Source organism: Salmo trutta, chromosome 4, assembly GCF_901001165.1.
Source record: "Salmo trutta chromosome 4, fSalTru1.1, whole genome shotgun sequence".
Classification (NCBI taxonomy): Eukaryota; Metazoa; Chordata; class Actinopteri; order Salmoniformes; family Salmonidae; genus Salmo; species Salmo trutta.
The window spans coordinates 41,084,287-41,100,313 of record NC_042960.1 but is presented as its reverse complement, the minus strand read 5'-3'; positions in this window follow the sequence as shown (position 1 = coordinate 41,100,313).

The following is a 16,027-nucleotide window of genomic DNA, read 5'->3' as shown; positions in this document are numbered from 1 at the left end:
CAACATCAGAGATGACATACAATGGTTCCAGACACTACCACACATCCCCCAATGCAAAGGAAGGGAGTAACTGGCACACAGACATTGTGGAGACAAGTAATTGGTTCCCCATTAATCACGCCATCGCTTCACATGGTTTAAGAATAGGTAAAGACACATTCACATATGAAGACAATGTTCCCTCCTGTCCTCTTCCCTTTCTGATATTCTGCATAGCACCAGGGAAATGTGAAAGACAAGCCTGACCTCTCCTCTCTCTGGGCCTCAGTTGCCTGAGCCCCAGCTGAGGGAAGAAGTGCAACTGCCAACACCAGAGTCCAAAGGGATACATTCTATTAACAAGTATATCACATAAGCATAATATGCAGAGAAGACATCTTAATTATCTATGTTACCCAACTAATTCTGATTCATCCGCCACAGGAACTCTACCTTTTCCAACAGTCTTGAACGAGTTCCCATATATGCTGACCACTTGTTGGCTGCTTTTCCTACACTCTGCTGTCCAACTCATCCCAAACCATCTCAATTGGGTTGAGGTCGGGTGATTGTGGAGGCCAGGCCATCTGATGCAGCACTCCATCATTCTCCATCTTAGTCAAACAGCCCTTACACAGCCTGGAGGTGTGTTGGGTCAATCCTGTTGAAAAACAAATGATAGTCCCACTAAGCGCTAACTAGATGGGATGGCGTATCACTGTAGAATGCTGTGGTAGCCTTGCTGGTTAACTTCTTATGGCTCAAATCCTGTTAACGGGATCGATTTGAAAACATCCGGTGAAATGGCAGAGCGACAAATTCTAATTAAATTACTATAAATATTAAACTTTCATGAAATCACACATGCAATACACCAAATTAAAGCTACACTTGTTGTTAATACAGCCAACGTGTCAGATTTAAAAAAGGCTTTACGACGAAAGCAAACCATGCGATTATCTGAGGATAGCACCCCACCAAACAAACACAGACAATCATAATTCAACCCACCAGGCGTGACACGAAACTCAGAAATAAAGATATAATTCATGCCTTACCTTTGACGAGCTTCTTCTGTTGGCACTCCAATATGTCCCATAAACATCACAAATGGTCCTTTTTGTTCGATTAATTCCGTCGTTATATATCCAAAATGTCCATTTATTTGGCGCATTTGATCCAGAAAAACACCGGTTCCAACTCGCACAACACGACTACAAATTATCTCATATGTTAACTGTAATCTTTGTCCAAACATTTCAAACAACTTTCCGAATACAACTTTGGGTCTTTTTTTACGTAAATTATCGATAAAATTTAAGACGGGATAAACGGTGTTCAATACCGGAGGAAAACAAAGTGGAGCGTGCTTTCAGGTCACGCACCTCAACCACAACAGTACACTTCACTCAACCCTCGTTCTAAACAGGGGTAGTTCTTCATTACACAAAGGAAAAACATCAACCAATTTCTAAAGACTGTTGACATCCAGTGGAAGCAATAGGAACTGTAAGCAACTGCCTTAGAATTCTAGATTCCAATTGAAAAAACATTGAAAAGAGAGTGACCTCAAAAAAGAAATCCTGGATGGTTTGTCCTCGAGGTTTCGCCTGTCAAATAAGTTCTGTTATACTCACAGACATTCAAACAGTTTTAGAAACTTCAGAGTGTTTTCTATCCAAATCTACTAATAATATGCATATCCTAGCTTCTGGGCCTGAGTAGCAAGCAGGTTACTTTGGGCACGCTTTTCATCCGGACGTGAAAATACCACCCCCTAGCCTAGAGAAGTTAAGCAATGGCTTTTTTTCTGGCCACTCTTCCATAAAGCCCAGCTCTGTGGAGTGTGCGGCTTAAAGTGGTCCTATGGATAGATACTCCAATCTCCGCTGAGGAGCTTTGCAGCTCCTTCAGGGTTATCTTTGTTATCTTTGTTGCCTCTCTGATTAATGCCCTCCTTGCCTCGTCCGTGAGTTTTGGTGGGCGGCCCTCTCTTGGCAGGTTTGTTGTGGTGCCATATTCTTTTAATTTTTTAATAATGGATTTAATGGTGCTCTGTGGGATGTTCAAAGTTTCTGATATTTTTTTATAACCAAACCCTGATCTGTACTTCTCCACAACCTTGTCCCTGACCTGTTTGGAGAGCTCCTTGGTCTTCATGGTGCCACTTGCTTGGTGGTGCCCCCTTGCTTAGTGGTGTTGCAGACTCTGGGGCCATTCAGAACTGGTGTGTATATACTGAGATCATGTGACACTTAAATAAAGTCCACCTGTATGAAATCTAACTAATTATGCAACTTCTGAAGGTAATTGGTTGCACGAGATCTTATTTAGGGGCTTCATAGCAAAGGGGGTGAATACATATGCATGCACCACTTTTCTGTTTTTAATTTTTTTTAATTTTTTGAAACAAGTTATTTTTTTCATTTGACTTTTTTGTGTTTGTCCATTACATGAAATCCAAATAAAAATTCATTTAAATTACAGGTTGTAATGCAACAAAATAGGAAATACACCAAGGGGGTGAATACTTTTGCAAGGCACTGTATACCAACCTGACTTTGTCACAACACAACTGATTGGCTGAAACGCATTAAGAAGGAAAGAATTTACATAATTGAACTTTTAACAAGGCACACATGGTAATTGAAATACATTCCAGGTGACTACCACATGAAGCTGGTTGAGAGAATGCCAAGAGTGTGCAAAGCTGTCATCAAGGCAAAGGGTGGCTACTTTGAAGAATCTCAAATATAAAATATATTTTGATTTTTTTAACACTTTTTTGGTTACTACATGATTCCATATGTGTTATTTCATCGTTTTGATGACTTCACTATTATTTTACAATGTAGAAAAAAATAAAGAAAAACCCTTGAATTAGTAGGTGTGTCCAAACCTTTGACTGGTACCATACATGTGCAAAAATGTCAAAAATCCTATTTTCGCTTTGTCATTATGGGGTATTGTGTGTAAATAGAAACATTTTTAAAAAATGGAATAAGGCTGTAATGTAACAAAATGTGAAAAAGAAAAGGGGTCTGAATACCTCCGAATGTACAGCATGTGGGCTCAATTGGAAATGACCTTCGCATTTCTATCGCACAATCTGTTCTGTAATATCTTAACCTAGTTGTTTGTATTCTGTGGATTGTGTAAGCAGCTATTTTAATTATTCAACTAGCTGCAATACATGAATTCCTCAGAAAAGTAATAGAACATCTTCACTGTGAAAATATAGTGTTTTATGCCAAAAATATACATAGCATTTTTTTTGTGTGGAGTGATGAACATTTCTGTGAACAAATCAGATTAGTAGCCTTCATCTATTAGGACAAAACAAAAGGAAAACACAAAGACAATGAAGGCTAATGTAACATTGAAGCCATGCGATTGTGAGTGACATCCTCAACAGAACAGAAATACCTTGAGTTGGACCACAGATGAGACAGCTCCATCGCTGACAAGGTTCTGTGTCTCTATTGCTGGGGAGAGAAGCTCTAGCAGGGAGATGTTTTACAAGCATTTGAACAGAGTACTCTATTCTCCTGGGACGCTCAAGCAGACACCAATCACTTTGACATGTCCACTGTTTTGCATAGTGTACAGAGATGAGCACTGGCATACTGGACACACCTGCAGCCCACACAAGGTGCGGGGGCACGAGTTCTGGGGCCCATGCACCTGTCATCGATGTATTATTTTTTTAAATGTAATTAATCATTTTGACAGTAACCCTCCAAAAAGTAATTCAAACCTTTTTTTAATTTCCATATTTACTAGGAACCTAACTGTTTGTTTCTTGGGCTTCAGGAATATGACTGAAAAAGTGCCTTAGGCCTTGAAAAAAGAAAAATCAAATTGTATTTGTTACATGCACCGAAAACAACAGGTTTCAACAATACTGTGAAATGCTTTCTTACAAGCCTTTAACCAAAAATGCAGAATTTTAAAAATTAAGTATGAAAAAGTTGCTAAAAAAAACGAAAGGAAAAATAGTAACACAATAAAATAACAATAACGAGGCTATTTACAAGGTGAACTGGTACCGAGTCAATGTGCAGCGGTATGGTTTAGTCGAGGTAATTGAGGTAATATATATGTAGGTAGGGATAAAGTGACTATGCATAGATAATAACCAGAGAGTAGCAGCAGCGCATTTGAAGAGTGTGAAGGAATGTATTAAATCAAGTCTTATTGGTCACATACACATGGTTAGCAGATGTTAATGCGAGCGTAGCGAAATGCTTGTGCTTCTAGTTCCAACCGTGCAGTAATATTTAACAAGTAATCTAGCAATTTCACAACAACTACCTTATACACACACAAGTGTAAAGGGATGAATAAGAATATGTACATATAAATATATGGATGAGTGATGGCCGTGCGGCATAGGCAAGATGCAGTGGGTGTGTGTGGTGTCAATAAGCATGTGTATGTTTTGTGTGTGTGTGTGTGTTTGTGTGTGTTGGAATGTCAGCGTAGTATGTGTGAGTGTGTGGTTAGTCCAGTGAGTGGACATTGAGCCTGTGCAAGAGAGTCAGTGCAAAAAAAGAAATAATAACAAAATGAGGGGACAATGCAAATAGTGAGGGTAGCCATTTAATGCACTGTTCAGCAGTCTTATGGCTAGTGGGTGGAAGCTGTTCAGGAGCATTTTGTTCCCAGACGTGGTGCTCCGGTTCTGCTTGCCGTGCGGTAGCAGAGAGAGCAGTCTATGACTTGGGTGGCTGGAGTCTTTGACAATTTTTAGGGCCTTCCTCTGACACCGCCTGGTATAGAGGTCCTGGATGGCAGGAAGCTCACCTCCAGTGATGTACTGGGCTGTAAGCACTACCCTCTGTAGCGCCTTATGGTTGGATGCCGAGCAGTTGCTATACCAAGCGGGGATGCAACCAGTCAGGATGCTCTCGATGGTGCAGCTGTATAACTTTTTGAGGATCTTAGATCCCATGCCACATATTTTCTGCCTACTGAGGGGAATAGGCATTGTCATACCCTCTTCATGACTGTCTTGGTGTGTTTGGAACTTGAAGCTCTTGACCCGCTCCACTACAGCCCCGTTGATGTGAAGGGGGGCGTGCTCTGCCCTCCTTTTCTTGTAGTCCACGATCAGCTCCTTTGTCTTGCTCACGTAGAGAAAGCCTACAACCGTCGTGTTATCTGCAAACTTAATGATGGGGATGCAGTTGTTGGTGAAGAGGGAATACAGGAGGGGACTAAGCACGCACCCCAGAGGGGCCCCCGTATTGACGGTCAGCTTGACGGATGTGTTGTTGTTTACTCTCACCACCTGGGGGCAGCGTTTTTAGGAAGTCCAGGATCCAGTTGCAGAGGGAGGTGCTTAGTCCCAGGGTCCAGTAGCAGACTGGCCACCGGAGCACCGGGAGAATTCCCGGTGGGCTGGTCAACCTCTGGGCCAGTGGGCAGCCTGCCTTATACATTTTTTACTGCTAATAATAAAGTTGGCAGAAGGTTGAGCGACACAGGCCAACCCCCCCTTCCCCCAGGCCCATTGGTCTATTCCAAACAAACATCTATGCAACCCTTAGCCCCGCCCCCTTTGTCTCGCTCACACACACATTGACACTGACAGCTCGAAAACTAGCTACAATAGAAAAGCAAAGTAAAAAACGTAAGGGTGGGGATGAAAAGTTAAGAGAGAAGAGTCAAAAGTCTTCACTCAAATGCAAATAAGTGTAAAAAACTAACCAACTTATTTGGTAGTACTAGTACCAGTGCCACCGACGCTAACATCGAAGTGCTAGACCAGCAAGAGGAAGATGGCACAACCTGGTTTGCGGGTAAAAGAGTAGACGGAGAGGACAGCGAAGCCAAAGATAGTGCAGCCGAAGCTGTTGATATGTGCCTAAATGTTATATCAGCATTTATGAGTGAAATGCAAATACTATTGGTCAGTTACTGCTGTGTAAATGTACCAGACAGAAATAACTGAGGTGAAGACGTACAGTAACTGGGTGTTCAAACCGGCTAGCGGAAAAACTCAAATGTGATGCTCTGAATGCCTAGATTTCGCCGTCCTGTGGGGATTTTGTGGGAAATGGCAATCACTTGAGTATCAGTGATTTACTGTCGTATAATTTTAGCATTTATTTGTGATTGATTGCTTTTGCCTTGTCGTTCTAAATGCTAAATTGCATTAGACATATACAAACGTTAAGTAGCTCATTTTATTTCATGTCTACTCAGCCATTGGTTGCAAATAGTATACATATTGTAAAACCAATCAAGTCCTTTCCCTTTCAAATTCATATTTTGTGCGGGAGAATATGGCTACAGTGATTTGCTAGCTATGATCCTCATCGCCACGGTTCCTACCACTTCACCTCTTACTAGACAATGCATTGAAACTCATCATCATGCCAACAGTCCGGTGTGAACGGCAGGTAAAGCCACACAAAAAATGTTGTGTTGTCATTCATTCACTTGATATGAAATAGTGGGGCTGCTGCTGTGTTTTTGTAGTTTTTCAAAATTGGGCCTTCATAAGTTAATTTATATATTAATTTACTCATTATCCAGAATGATGATAGGTCCAGTCCGGTTTCAGTGGAAGTGAGCATTGATGTTGATGACAGGCCCAGTCCAGTTTCAATGGAAGAGAGAGTCAGGGAAGGCCAGGATGCCAGACCAACTTTGATTATTTCAAGAGACCCAAGTCAGATGACCTAATAACATTTTTTTGTTTCCACCCTATGCAGGAATCAAAAAGCTCTGTGGTACAGAGGGTTTTCTGTTTTGAAGACGGCACCAATCGGAAATGGCTATCAGACAATTCTAACAGTCGTCGTAGGAAGTGGACCAAAATGCAGCGGGTACGTGAATGCTCATATTTACTTTATTACGAACAACAAAACAAAACGAAACCACGAACGACAGCTAACAGTTCTGCAGGCTAAACATAGCTGTGCACAAATACAACTTCCCACAAAGGGACAGGTGAAAACAGGCTACCTAAGTATGACTCTCAATCAGCAACAACGATGTACAGCTGTTCCTGATTGAGAGCCATACCAGGCCAACACAAAGAAATACACAACATAGATAGAACCTAGAATACGACACATAGAACATAAGCCAAAAATACCTGGAATACTCAAACCAAACACCCCTCTACATAAATACACACCCCGAACCACATAAAACAAATACCCCCCTGCCACGTCCTGACCAAACTACAATAACAAATTACCCCTTTACTGGTCAGAACGTGACAACAATGAAGAAAGCCATGCGTTATACTTAATTTTGTATGGCATTTGCGAAGCCTACTGCAGCAGTATTTTTATGAGTGGAAAGACGGATTGGAAATATGTTCACCAAATGGTAGAAGAGCATGAGAAGAGCAACATGCACAGAAGTAGTGCTGAGGCATTCTTTTTATGGTCCTCCAAAGCAGACATTCAAAGTCTGCTCAGTGGCAGTCAAGTGTCTGCCCACAGAGAGCAGGTACGCAGGAGAAGGCAGGTGCTGGAATGTGTCGTAAACATAGTGAAAGTCATTGGCAAGAGGAGGCTCAGTTACAGACGGATGCAGTCTGAGGCTGCGTATACATTAGAGGACACCAGTATTGATCACGATAATTTCTTAGAGATGATAATACTGCTGGGAAAGTATGGCGTCTGCTTGAAAGAACATCTCACCGAATGCATTGAGAAAACCAAGAACCTAAATCAATCTGGGCAAGAGGCAGAGGTTCTCTAATCACACTCCTCTCAAGAAATACTTTCAACATCGTCAGTCACACAATTCAGAGCATTATCCAAGAGACCATGTCAAGTGAAATTGAGCAAGCTGGAATGTTCTCTGTCCTGATCGACACAAACTCAGGACATAACTTCAAGACCAGTGCTCTGTCATTGTGAGATATGTGACAGACATCGTACAAGAGAGGCTTTTGGCTGTTGTGAAGTGTGAGGCATCCACTGGACAGTACTTTGTCCAGTTGTTGACAGATGTCGTGGATAAACAAAAATGAGACATGAGCAAGTGCATTGACAATGCTACGGATGTAGCATCCAATATGCAGGGCAAATAGAAGGGCTTCTCTACTCTGTTATCCTCAAAGTCCCCCAATCAAGTGCATGTATGGTACTATGCACATGTCCTTAATCTGGTTTTGTCTGACACAACTGAAATTGTCTTAACAAGTGGGTCAATGTTTGCTCTCCTTATTAACAACATTGCTGTGTTGCTCCATGAATCCTACCAAAGGATGGATGTGTGGGAGAAGAGCCAGCATACACGACACAGACACCTATCTCCAATCTTAGAAACGCACTGGTGGGCTAAGGATAGTGCTTTGAAGAAGGTCTTTTGATTCTTTGTAAATCCAGACATGGGTCTCTATGTTGAAGTACTCCTCACACTATCAGCCATACAAGGACAGGCCAACATGAAGACAACTGTTCGGGTGAAGGCAAAAGGGTTTACTGAGGCTCTTCTCCGGTATGAGACGATACTGACAGCTCAAATATTTCTTTGGATATTTGAGAACACGTCACCACTGTTCAAATACCTGCAGACAAGTGGGATGGACATCCTGTCTGCCCATCGAATGGTTGTGGCTACACAGCAAACTCTGAAAGGCATGTCAAGAGACTTTGACACCATTAAGGCAGCTACAGACACATTTGTTCAGTTTGCAAATAAGAAGATCAAAGAACAGGATGAGGACACAGAGCTGGAGGAGGTGGAAGCCACTCTGCCACAGAAAAGGGCAAGGAAGAAGAAAACCATGTCTGGAGAGATGGCTCAAGATGAAGCTTTGACAGAGGCAGAGAGTGCCTATAAAGTTCAAGTCCACAATCAAATTATGGATACAGTCACAGATAGAAATTGCCTGTGGATACTGTCTCAAGGCACTCGATATGCTGACCTAGCCCTTCTGGACCCTAGAAACTTCTCCCAAATAACATCAAATGGTCTTCCAGAGACAGCCCTTCAAGAGCTCAGCAAATGTTTGCTTCGATTTGATAGCCGAGCAACTGTTGACAATTTGCATTCTGAGCTGAGGAGCCTCTGTACAGTGGGAAAGACGGAAAAGTTCAGGATTGGATGAATACATGACCAGGACAGTGGAGGATGGTCCTGATGGAAATGAAGATGAGGTGGAAATGAAGAACAAATGCTGCTCATCCTGCAAAAATGTCCACTGTGTTGTTACCAGATACTGAGACGGTACAACCTGCTGACTGATGCATACAATATCCTTGGCCTTGGATACAAGTTCCTACTCATCCTCTCAGTTACCCAGGTAGCTTGTGAGCGAAGTTTCTCTACCTCAGGAGCACTCGCTCACAAGAACACCTAGAGGCCTTCATGCTGATGGCCATCGAGAAGAACATCCTAATGGCCCTGCATACTGACATGGTGATCGATAGAGTTGCAGAGAAAAGCGAGATGTTGGGAAAATTGCTCCTCCAATAAGGTAGTTGCGACATATTTCCTTGCTTACTTACCATTATTTTACTCCTACATTTATGTCTCTTTTTCCTGTCTGTAATATTGCTGTCCAGTACATTGACAGAGTGAAGCCAGCCAGCTGACCCTGAGCAGCAGTTAGACAGTTCGATGTTTCAGTGAGTATTGTGGATATTATATAATCTCTTTTTTACTCTAGGCTTCAGTTATTGTGATGTAGTTCAATCATAACTCATGATTGCTTGTGCTGCTTTCTTACAGGTTACATTGTATGTTTGGAGAGGTGTTCAACCATTGTTTTTTAGGTGTACTCCCATGACATAGCGCTAGCCAGCTGACCCTGAGCAGCAGTTAGACAGTTAGCAGTTAGACAGCTCTATGTCTCAGTGAGTATTGTGGATATTTTAGATTCTCTTTTTCAGCCTAGGCTTCTTGTGATGTGAGGTAGTTCAGTCATGTCAAATTCAGTGTGTGTTCTGTAGAAGTTTTATAACAATGTGCAGCATTTGTGTGTGTGTTTTGCAGCCTTTCTAAAGTAGTACTGCAATAGTGATCAATGGTTGTGATGCAGCTAGGTGGTTGTATTAGGGGCTGGTTGTGTGTGTACGTGCGTGCATTAGCAGGGCGGCCGTGGTGGAGTATACTGGGGCCGGTTCTGGTGGGCCGGTCTGGATCAAAGTCCAGGGCCATTTTTTAGTCCATCCCTGCCAGGGTCCTTAGTTTAGTGATGAGCTTGGAGGGTACTATGGTGTTGAACGCTAAGCTATAGTCAATGAACAGCATTCTCACATAGGTGTTCCTTTTGTCCTGGTGGGAAAGGGCAGTGTGGAGTACAATAGAGATTGCGTCATCTGTGGATCTGTTGGGGCGGTATGGAAATTGGAGTGGGTCTAGGGTTTCTGGGATGATGGTGTTGATGTGAGCCATGACCAGCCTTTCAAAGCACATCATGACTACAGACGTGAGTGCTACAGGTTGGTAGTCATTTAGGCAGGTTAAGTTGGTGTTCTTGGGCACAGGGACTATGGTGGTCAGCTTGAAACATGTTGGTATTACAGACTCGGTCAGGGACAGGCTGAAAATGTCATGCTTGGAGTACACATCTTGGTAATCCATCTGTACCCTACGGCCTTGTGAATGTTGACCTGGTTAAAGGTCTTACTCACATCGGCGACGGAGAGCGTGATCCCACAGTCGTTCGGAACAGCTGGTGCTCTCATGCAAGCTTCAGTGCTTGTCTGGTAGGCTTGTGTCACTGGGCAGCTCACGGTTGTGCTTCCCTTTGTAGTCTGTAAGAGTTTGCAAGCCCTGACACATCTGACGAGCCGGTATAGTAGGATTCAATCTTAGTCCTGTATTGCCGGTTCATCGGAGGGCATAGCGGGATTTCTTATCAGCGTCCGGGTAAGAATTCCGCTCTTTGAAAGCGGCAGCTCAACCCTTTAGCTCAGGGTACAGGATGTAACCTGTAATCCATGGCTTCTGGTTGGGATATGTTGGGACGAAGTCATCGATGCACTTATTGATGAAGCCAGTGACTGACGTGATGTACTCCTCAATGCCATCAGAAGAATCCCAGAAAATATTCCAATCTGTGCTTAGCATCTGCATCATCTGACCACTTCCATATTGAGCGAGTCACTGGTACTTCCTGCTTCAGTTTTTGCTTGTAAGCAAGAATCAGGAGGATAGAGTTCCGATTTGCAAATGGAGGCTGAGGGAGAGCTTTGTATGAGTAAAGGTGGTCTAGAGTAAAGGTGGTCTAGAGTTTTTTTTTCTCTGGTTGCACATTTATCATGCTGGTAGAAATTATTAGGTAAAATGGATTTAAGTTTCCCTGCATTAAAGTTCCCAGCCACTAGGGGCACCACCTCTGGATGAGCATGTTCATTTGCTTATGGCCTTATACAGATCGTTGAGTGCCGTCTTAATGCCAGCCTTGGTTTGAGGTGGTAAATAGACAGCTACAAGAAATATAGATCAAAAATATCTTGGTAAATAGTGTGGTCTACAGCTTATCATGAGATACTCTACCTAACGCGAGCAAAACCTAGATAATTCATTAATATTAGATTTCGTGCACCAGCTGTTATTGACAAATAGGCACAGACCGCCACCCCTTGTCTTACCGAAGGCAGCTGTTCTATCTTACCGATGCATGGAAAACCCAGCCAGCTGTATGTTATCCATGTCGTCGTTCAGCCACAGCTCGGTGAAACATAAGATATTACCGTTTTTAATGTCCCGCTGGTAGGATAGCCTTGATCAGAGCTCATCCAGTTTATTATCCAATGATTGCACGTTAGCTAACAGGACAGATGGTAGAGGCGGGTTACCCACTCGCCATCTGATTCTTACAAGACTCTCCAACCTACGACCCTTATAAAAGCACATTACAGGGATTGAGGCCTTGTCCGGTGTCTGAAGTAAATCCTTTGCATCCAACTTGTTAAATCTAAAATCTTTGTCCAGTACGATCACTGTTCTGATATCCAGAAGCTCTTTTCGGTCATAAGAGATGGTGGCAGAAACATTATGTACAAAATAGCCCAACGTTTGTAGAACAACTAAAATTACGTTCTGCCATATGAGTTTTGTTATACTCACAGACATCATTCAAACAGTTTTAGAAACTTCAGAGTATTTCTATCCAAATCTACTAATAATATGCATATCCTACCTCCTGGGCACGAGTAGCAGGCAGTTTAATTTGGGTACGTTTTTCATCCGGCCGTGAAAATACTGCCCCCTATCCCTAAGAGGTTTTAACCGCTCAACACAGAATAGCCACATGCACACTCTCTCAAATCGTTTGGAGAAAATATCCCTTATTTTTTATTCAGCTTTGATCAATTGTATTCTTCATACTATAAAATAATGCCACAGAGTTGTAAGTAAATCTTGCCTGCTAAATGAACTAGTGTAGCCCACAGACATTTGGCATAGCCAGATCAAGACCGAACATAAGGACAACTCAGAGTATACTATTCTGTTCTTCTGAAATAGACTACATTTTCTACATATCATGCTTCTTTAGACCTGTTTAAAATGCATAATGGATTTATTCTGAAGTTGTAGGCTATATTACATGGATTTATTAGACATTTAAAATGTAGGTCTGCATGAGTGGCGTGTGTGGACGCCAGGAGATGCTAAATGTGTTTATATTCATTAATGGTCAATTACTGTGAGACCGACAGTTATTTGCTTGACAATCTCCGGCTGGCAAAATTTTGTGACCGCCACAACCCTATATGAGTATTCTTGTAATCGTCAAGGACTGGGGAGTTGTTCAGAATAAAAAATAAACGGAATGGAGCTAGGCATAAGCAAAATTCTAGAGGAAACCTGGTTCAGTATCCTTTCCACCAGACAATGATAGATGAATTCACCTTTCAGCAGGACAATAACCTAAAACACAAATCTACACTGGAGTTGCTTACCAAGGAGACAGTGAATGTTCCTGAGTGGCCGAGTTACAGTTTTGACTTAAATATGCTTGAAAATATGTGGTAAGACCTGACAATTGTTTTCTAGCAATGATCACCCAGCTAGCACAGTGGATCTGGGCCGGTTCCGGCTGAGAGTCGGGGCACTCGGCTGAGAGTCAAACTCGGCCGACGTCATGTGGCCCGAGTCTGGGCCGCCTTCGGGAGTATTACTTATGGCTAGGATGCGGGGATTGAGCTCGGGCCGATTCCGGTTTGAGTTATCTGGCCCAAATGTGTTACTTGGGGCTCGGGCCAATTCCGGTGACAGTTATCTGGCCCAAATGTATCCCTTGGGGCTCGGACTGATTGGGTCTACTCTTTGGCAGATGATTACACGGGCTGCTTTATATAATTAACATTATTATTTATTTTTCCATATTTTCTTACTGTTTCCGTGATCAAAAAATACAATTAACATTTAAATGAAATTCTTTAAGAGTCCTGTGTAGTATTTTTGTATTTTGACACTTTATGCAAGGCAATTGATAAGCATTAAAAACTGTGATTGGAGCCTCTCGAATGGCTCAGCGTTTAAGATACTGCATCGCAGTGCAAACTGCATTGCTACAGATGCTGGTTCGAGACCCGTGCCAGCCGTGCCCGGGAGACCCATGAGGCGACACACAATTGGCCCTACATCGTCTGAGTTAGGGGAGGGTTTGGCCCGCCGGGATGTCCTTGTCCCATCGCGCTGTAGCGACTCCTGTGACGGGCCAGGCGCATGCACGCTGACACGGTCACCAGGTGTATGCGGTTTCCTCCGACATAACATTTTTTTTTGTGGATGGTGTATAATTTGTATGTATAACATGTATAATAGTAACATTTAAAATTACTAAAATCGGGCAATTTTGTATAAATGTATTTACATTTACATCAGGCTGCTTCTGGGGGGGTCTCTGGTAAGACGCCGGCAAATTCCAGTTGACAGAAACGGCCCAATGTACTTGGGCCAATTCTGGGCAGTCATTCATTTTGATTCCGGGCCGAGTCCGACACCGGGCCGATTCAATCAGTTCCGCCCCCCCGGAAGAGGGCCACTTCTGGGCCGATTCCTCATTGCTAGCTAGGCAACAACCAATTTGACAGAGCTTGAAGAATTTTTAAAAGAATGATGGGCAATTGTTGCACAATCCAGTGGTGGAAAGTTCTTAGAGACATACCCAGAAAGACTCACAGATGTAATCACTTCTACAAAGTATTGACTCAGGGGTGTGAACACTTACATTTGCAACTCCGACATTGTGGGTCCAGAGAAACTGGAAGAGAATAGATAGATAGAATAAATTGACAATAAATGTACTGGCCTCGTTTCCAGAAGCTCCAAGTCGAGGTCACAGTGATGCCAGGCAGGTAACTAGCTAGCTAACGTTGTAGCCAGATTCATCCTTAAGTTGTTCTTAAGTTGTGTGGTTGACAGCAGCAATAATGAGTGAAGGGAAGGATACAAAAAAAACAGAAAACGTATCATTTCCACACATTTTGCCACTGAAAGGACATACAAGGGGCGAAGATATTTTTCAAGCTTTTTTGGAGTTTGCTAACAAATTCCAACTGCCCTTTGTAAGCTTGTCTCCGTTACTACCGATAGAGCACCCTCTATAGTAGGCCGCATTAGTGGGTTCGTTGCATTGTGCAAACGAGATGATTATTTCCCGGACTTTCTTAGTTATCACTGCGTAATTCATCAGAAAGCTTGGTGCGGGAAGATGTTAAACTTGAAAGAGGTGATGGATGTTGCGATGAAGATTGTGTGTACTATTCGAGCAAGAAGCCTACAGCGGAGGCTATTTCTCGCTCACTTAGAAGAGACTGAAGCGGAGCACACAGACCTGCTCCTGCACACGGATGTGCGGTGGCTGAACCAAGGTACATTTTTAGGGAGATTCAGTGAGTTGTTGCCTGAAATCAAGGCATTTCTTACAGTCTCCAAACATGCAGAATATCCACAGCTAGAGGACACATAGTGGTACCTGGATTTAGCTTTTCTCACTGACCTAACTTACAAAATGAATTGAATGTAGAGCTGCAAGGAAAAGGCAAACATGTAGTCGACATGATCAGCTCTGTGAACACTTTTAAACGCAAACTGCAACTGCTCACAAGAAAGCTGCAACGTAAGGACCTGCACTTCTTTCAACACATGCATTCAGAACTTGAACGTCAACGCAAGGATATAGCACAGCTTGACAGTGCACCTTATGTGGAGTGAGTCCAGAGCATCTTATCTGAGTTTGACAGTCGTTTTACTGACTTTGCATCACTTGAGCTTATTGCTACTTACAGTTGAAGTCGGAAGTTTATATACACAGCCAAATACATTTAAACTCAGATTTTCACAATTCCTGACATTTAATCCTAGCAAAAATTCCCTGTCTTAGGTCAATTAGGATCACCACTTTATTTTAAGAATATGAAATGTCAGAATATTAGTAGAGAGAATAATTTATTTCAGCTTTTATTTCTTTCATCACATTCCCAGTGGGTCAGAAGGAAACACACACTCAATTAGTATTTGGTAGCATTGCCTTTAAATTGTTTAACTTGGGTCATACATTTCGGGTAGCCTTCCACAAGCTTCCCACAATAAGTTGGGTGAATTTTGGCCCATTCCTCCTGACAGAGCTGGTGTAACTGAGTCAGGTTTGTAGGCCTCCTTGCTTGCACACGCTTTTTCAGTTCTGCCCACAAATTTTCTATAGGTTTGAGGTCAGGGCTTTGTAATGTCCACTCCAATACCTTGACTTTGTTGTCCTTAAACCATTATGCCACAACTTTGGAAGTATGGTTAGGGTCATTGTCCATTTGGAAGACCCATTTGCAACCAAGCTTTAACTTCCTGACTGATGTCTTTAGATGTTGCTTCAATATATCCACATAATTTCTCTTTCTCATGATGCCTTCTATTTTGTGAAGTACACCACTCCCTCCTGCAGCAAAGCACCCCCACAACATGATGCTGCCACCCCCGTGCTTCACGGTTGGGATGGTGTTCTCCGGCTTGCAAGCCTCCCCCTTTTTCCTCCAAACATAACGATGGTCATTATGGCCAAACAGTTCTATTTTTGCTTCATCAAACCAGAGGACATTTCTTCAAAAAGTACGATCTTTGT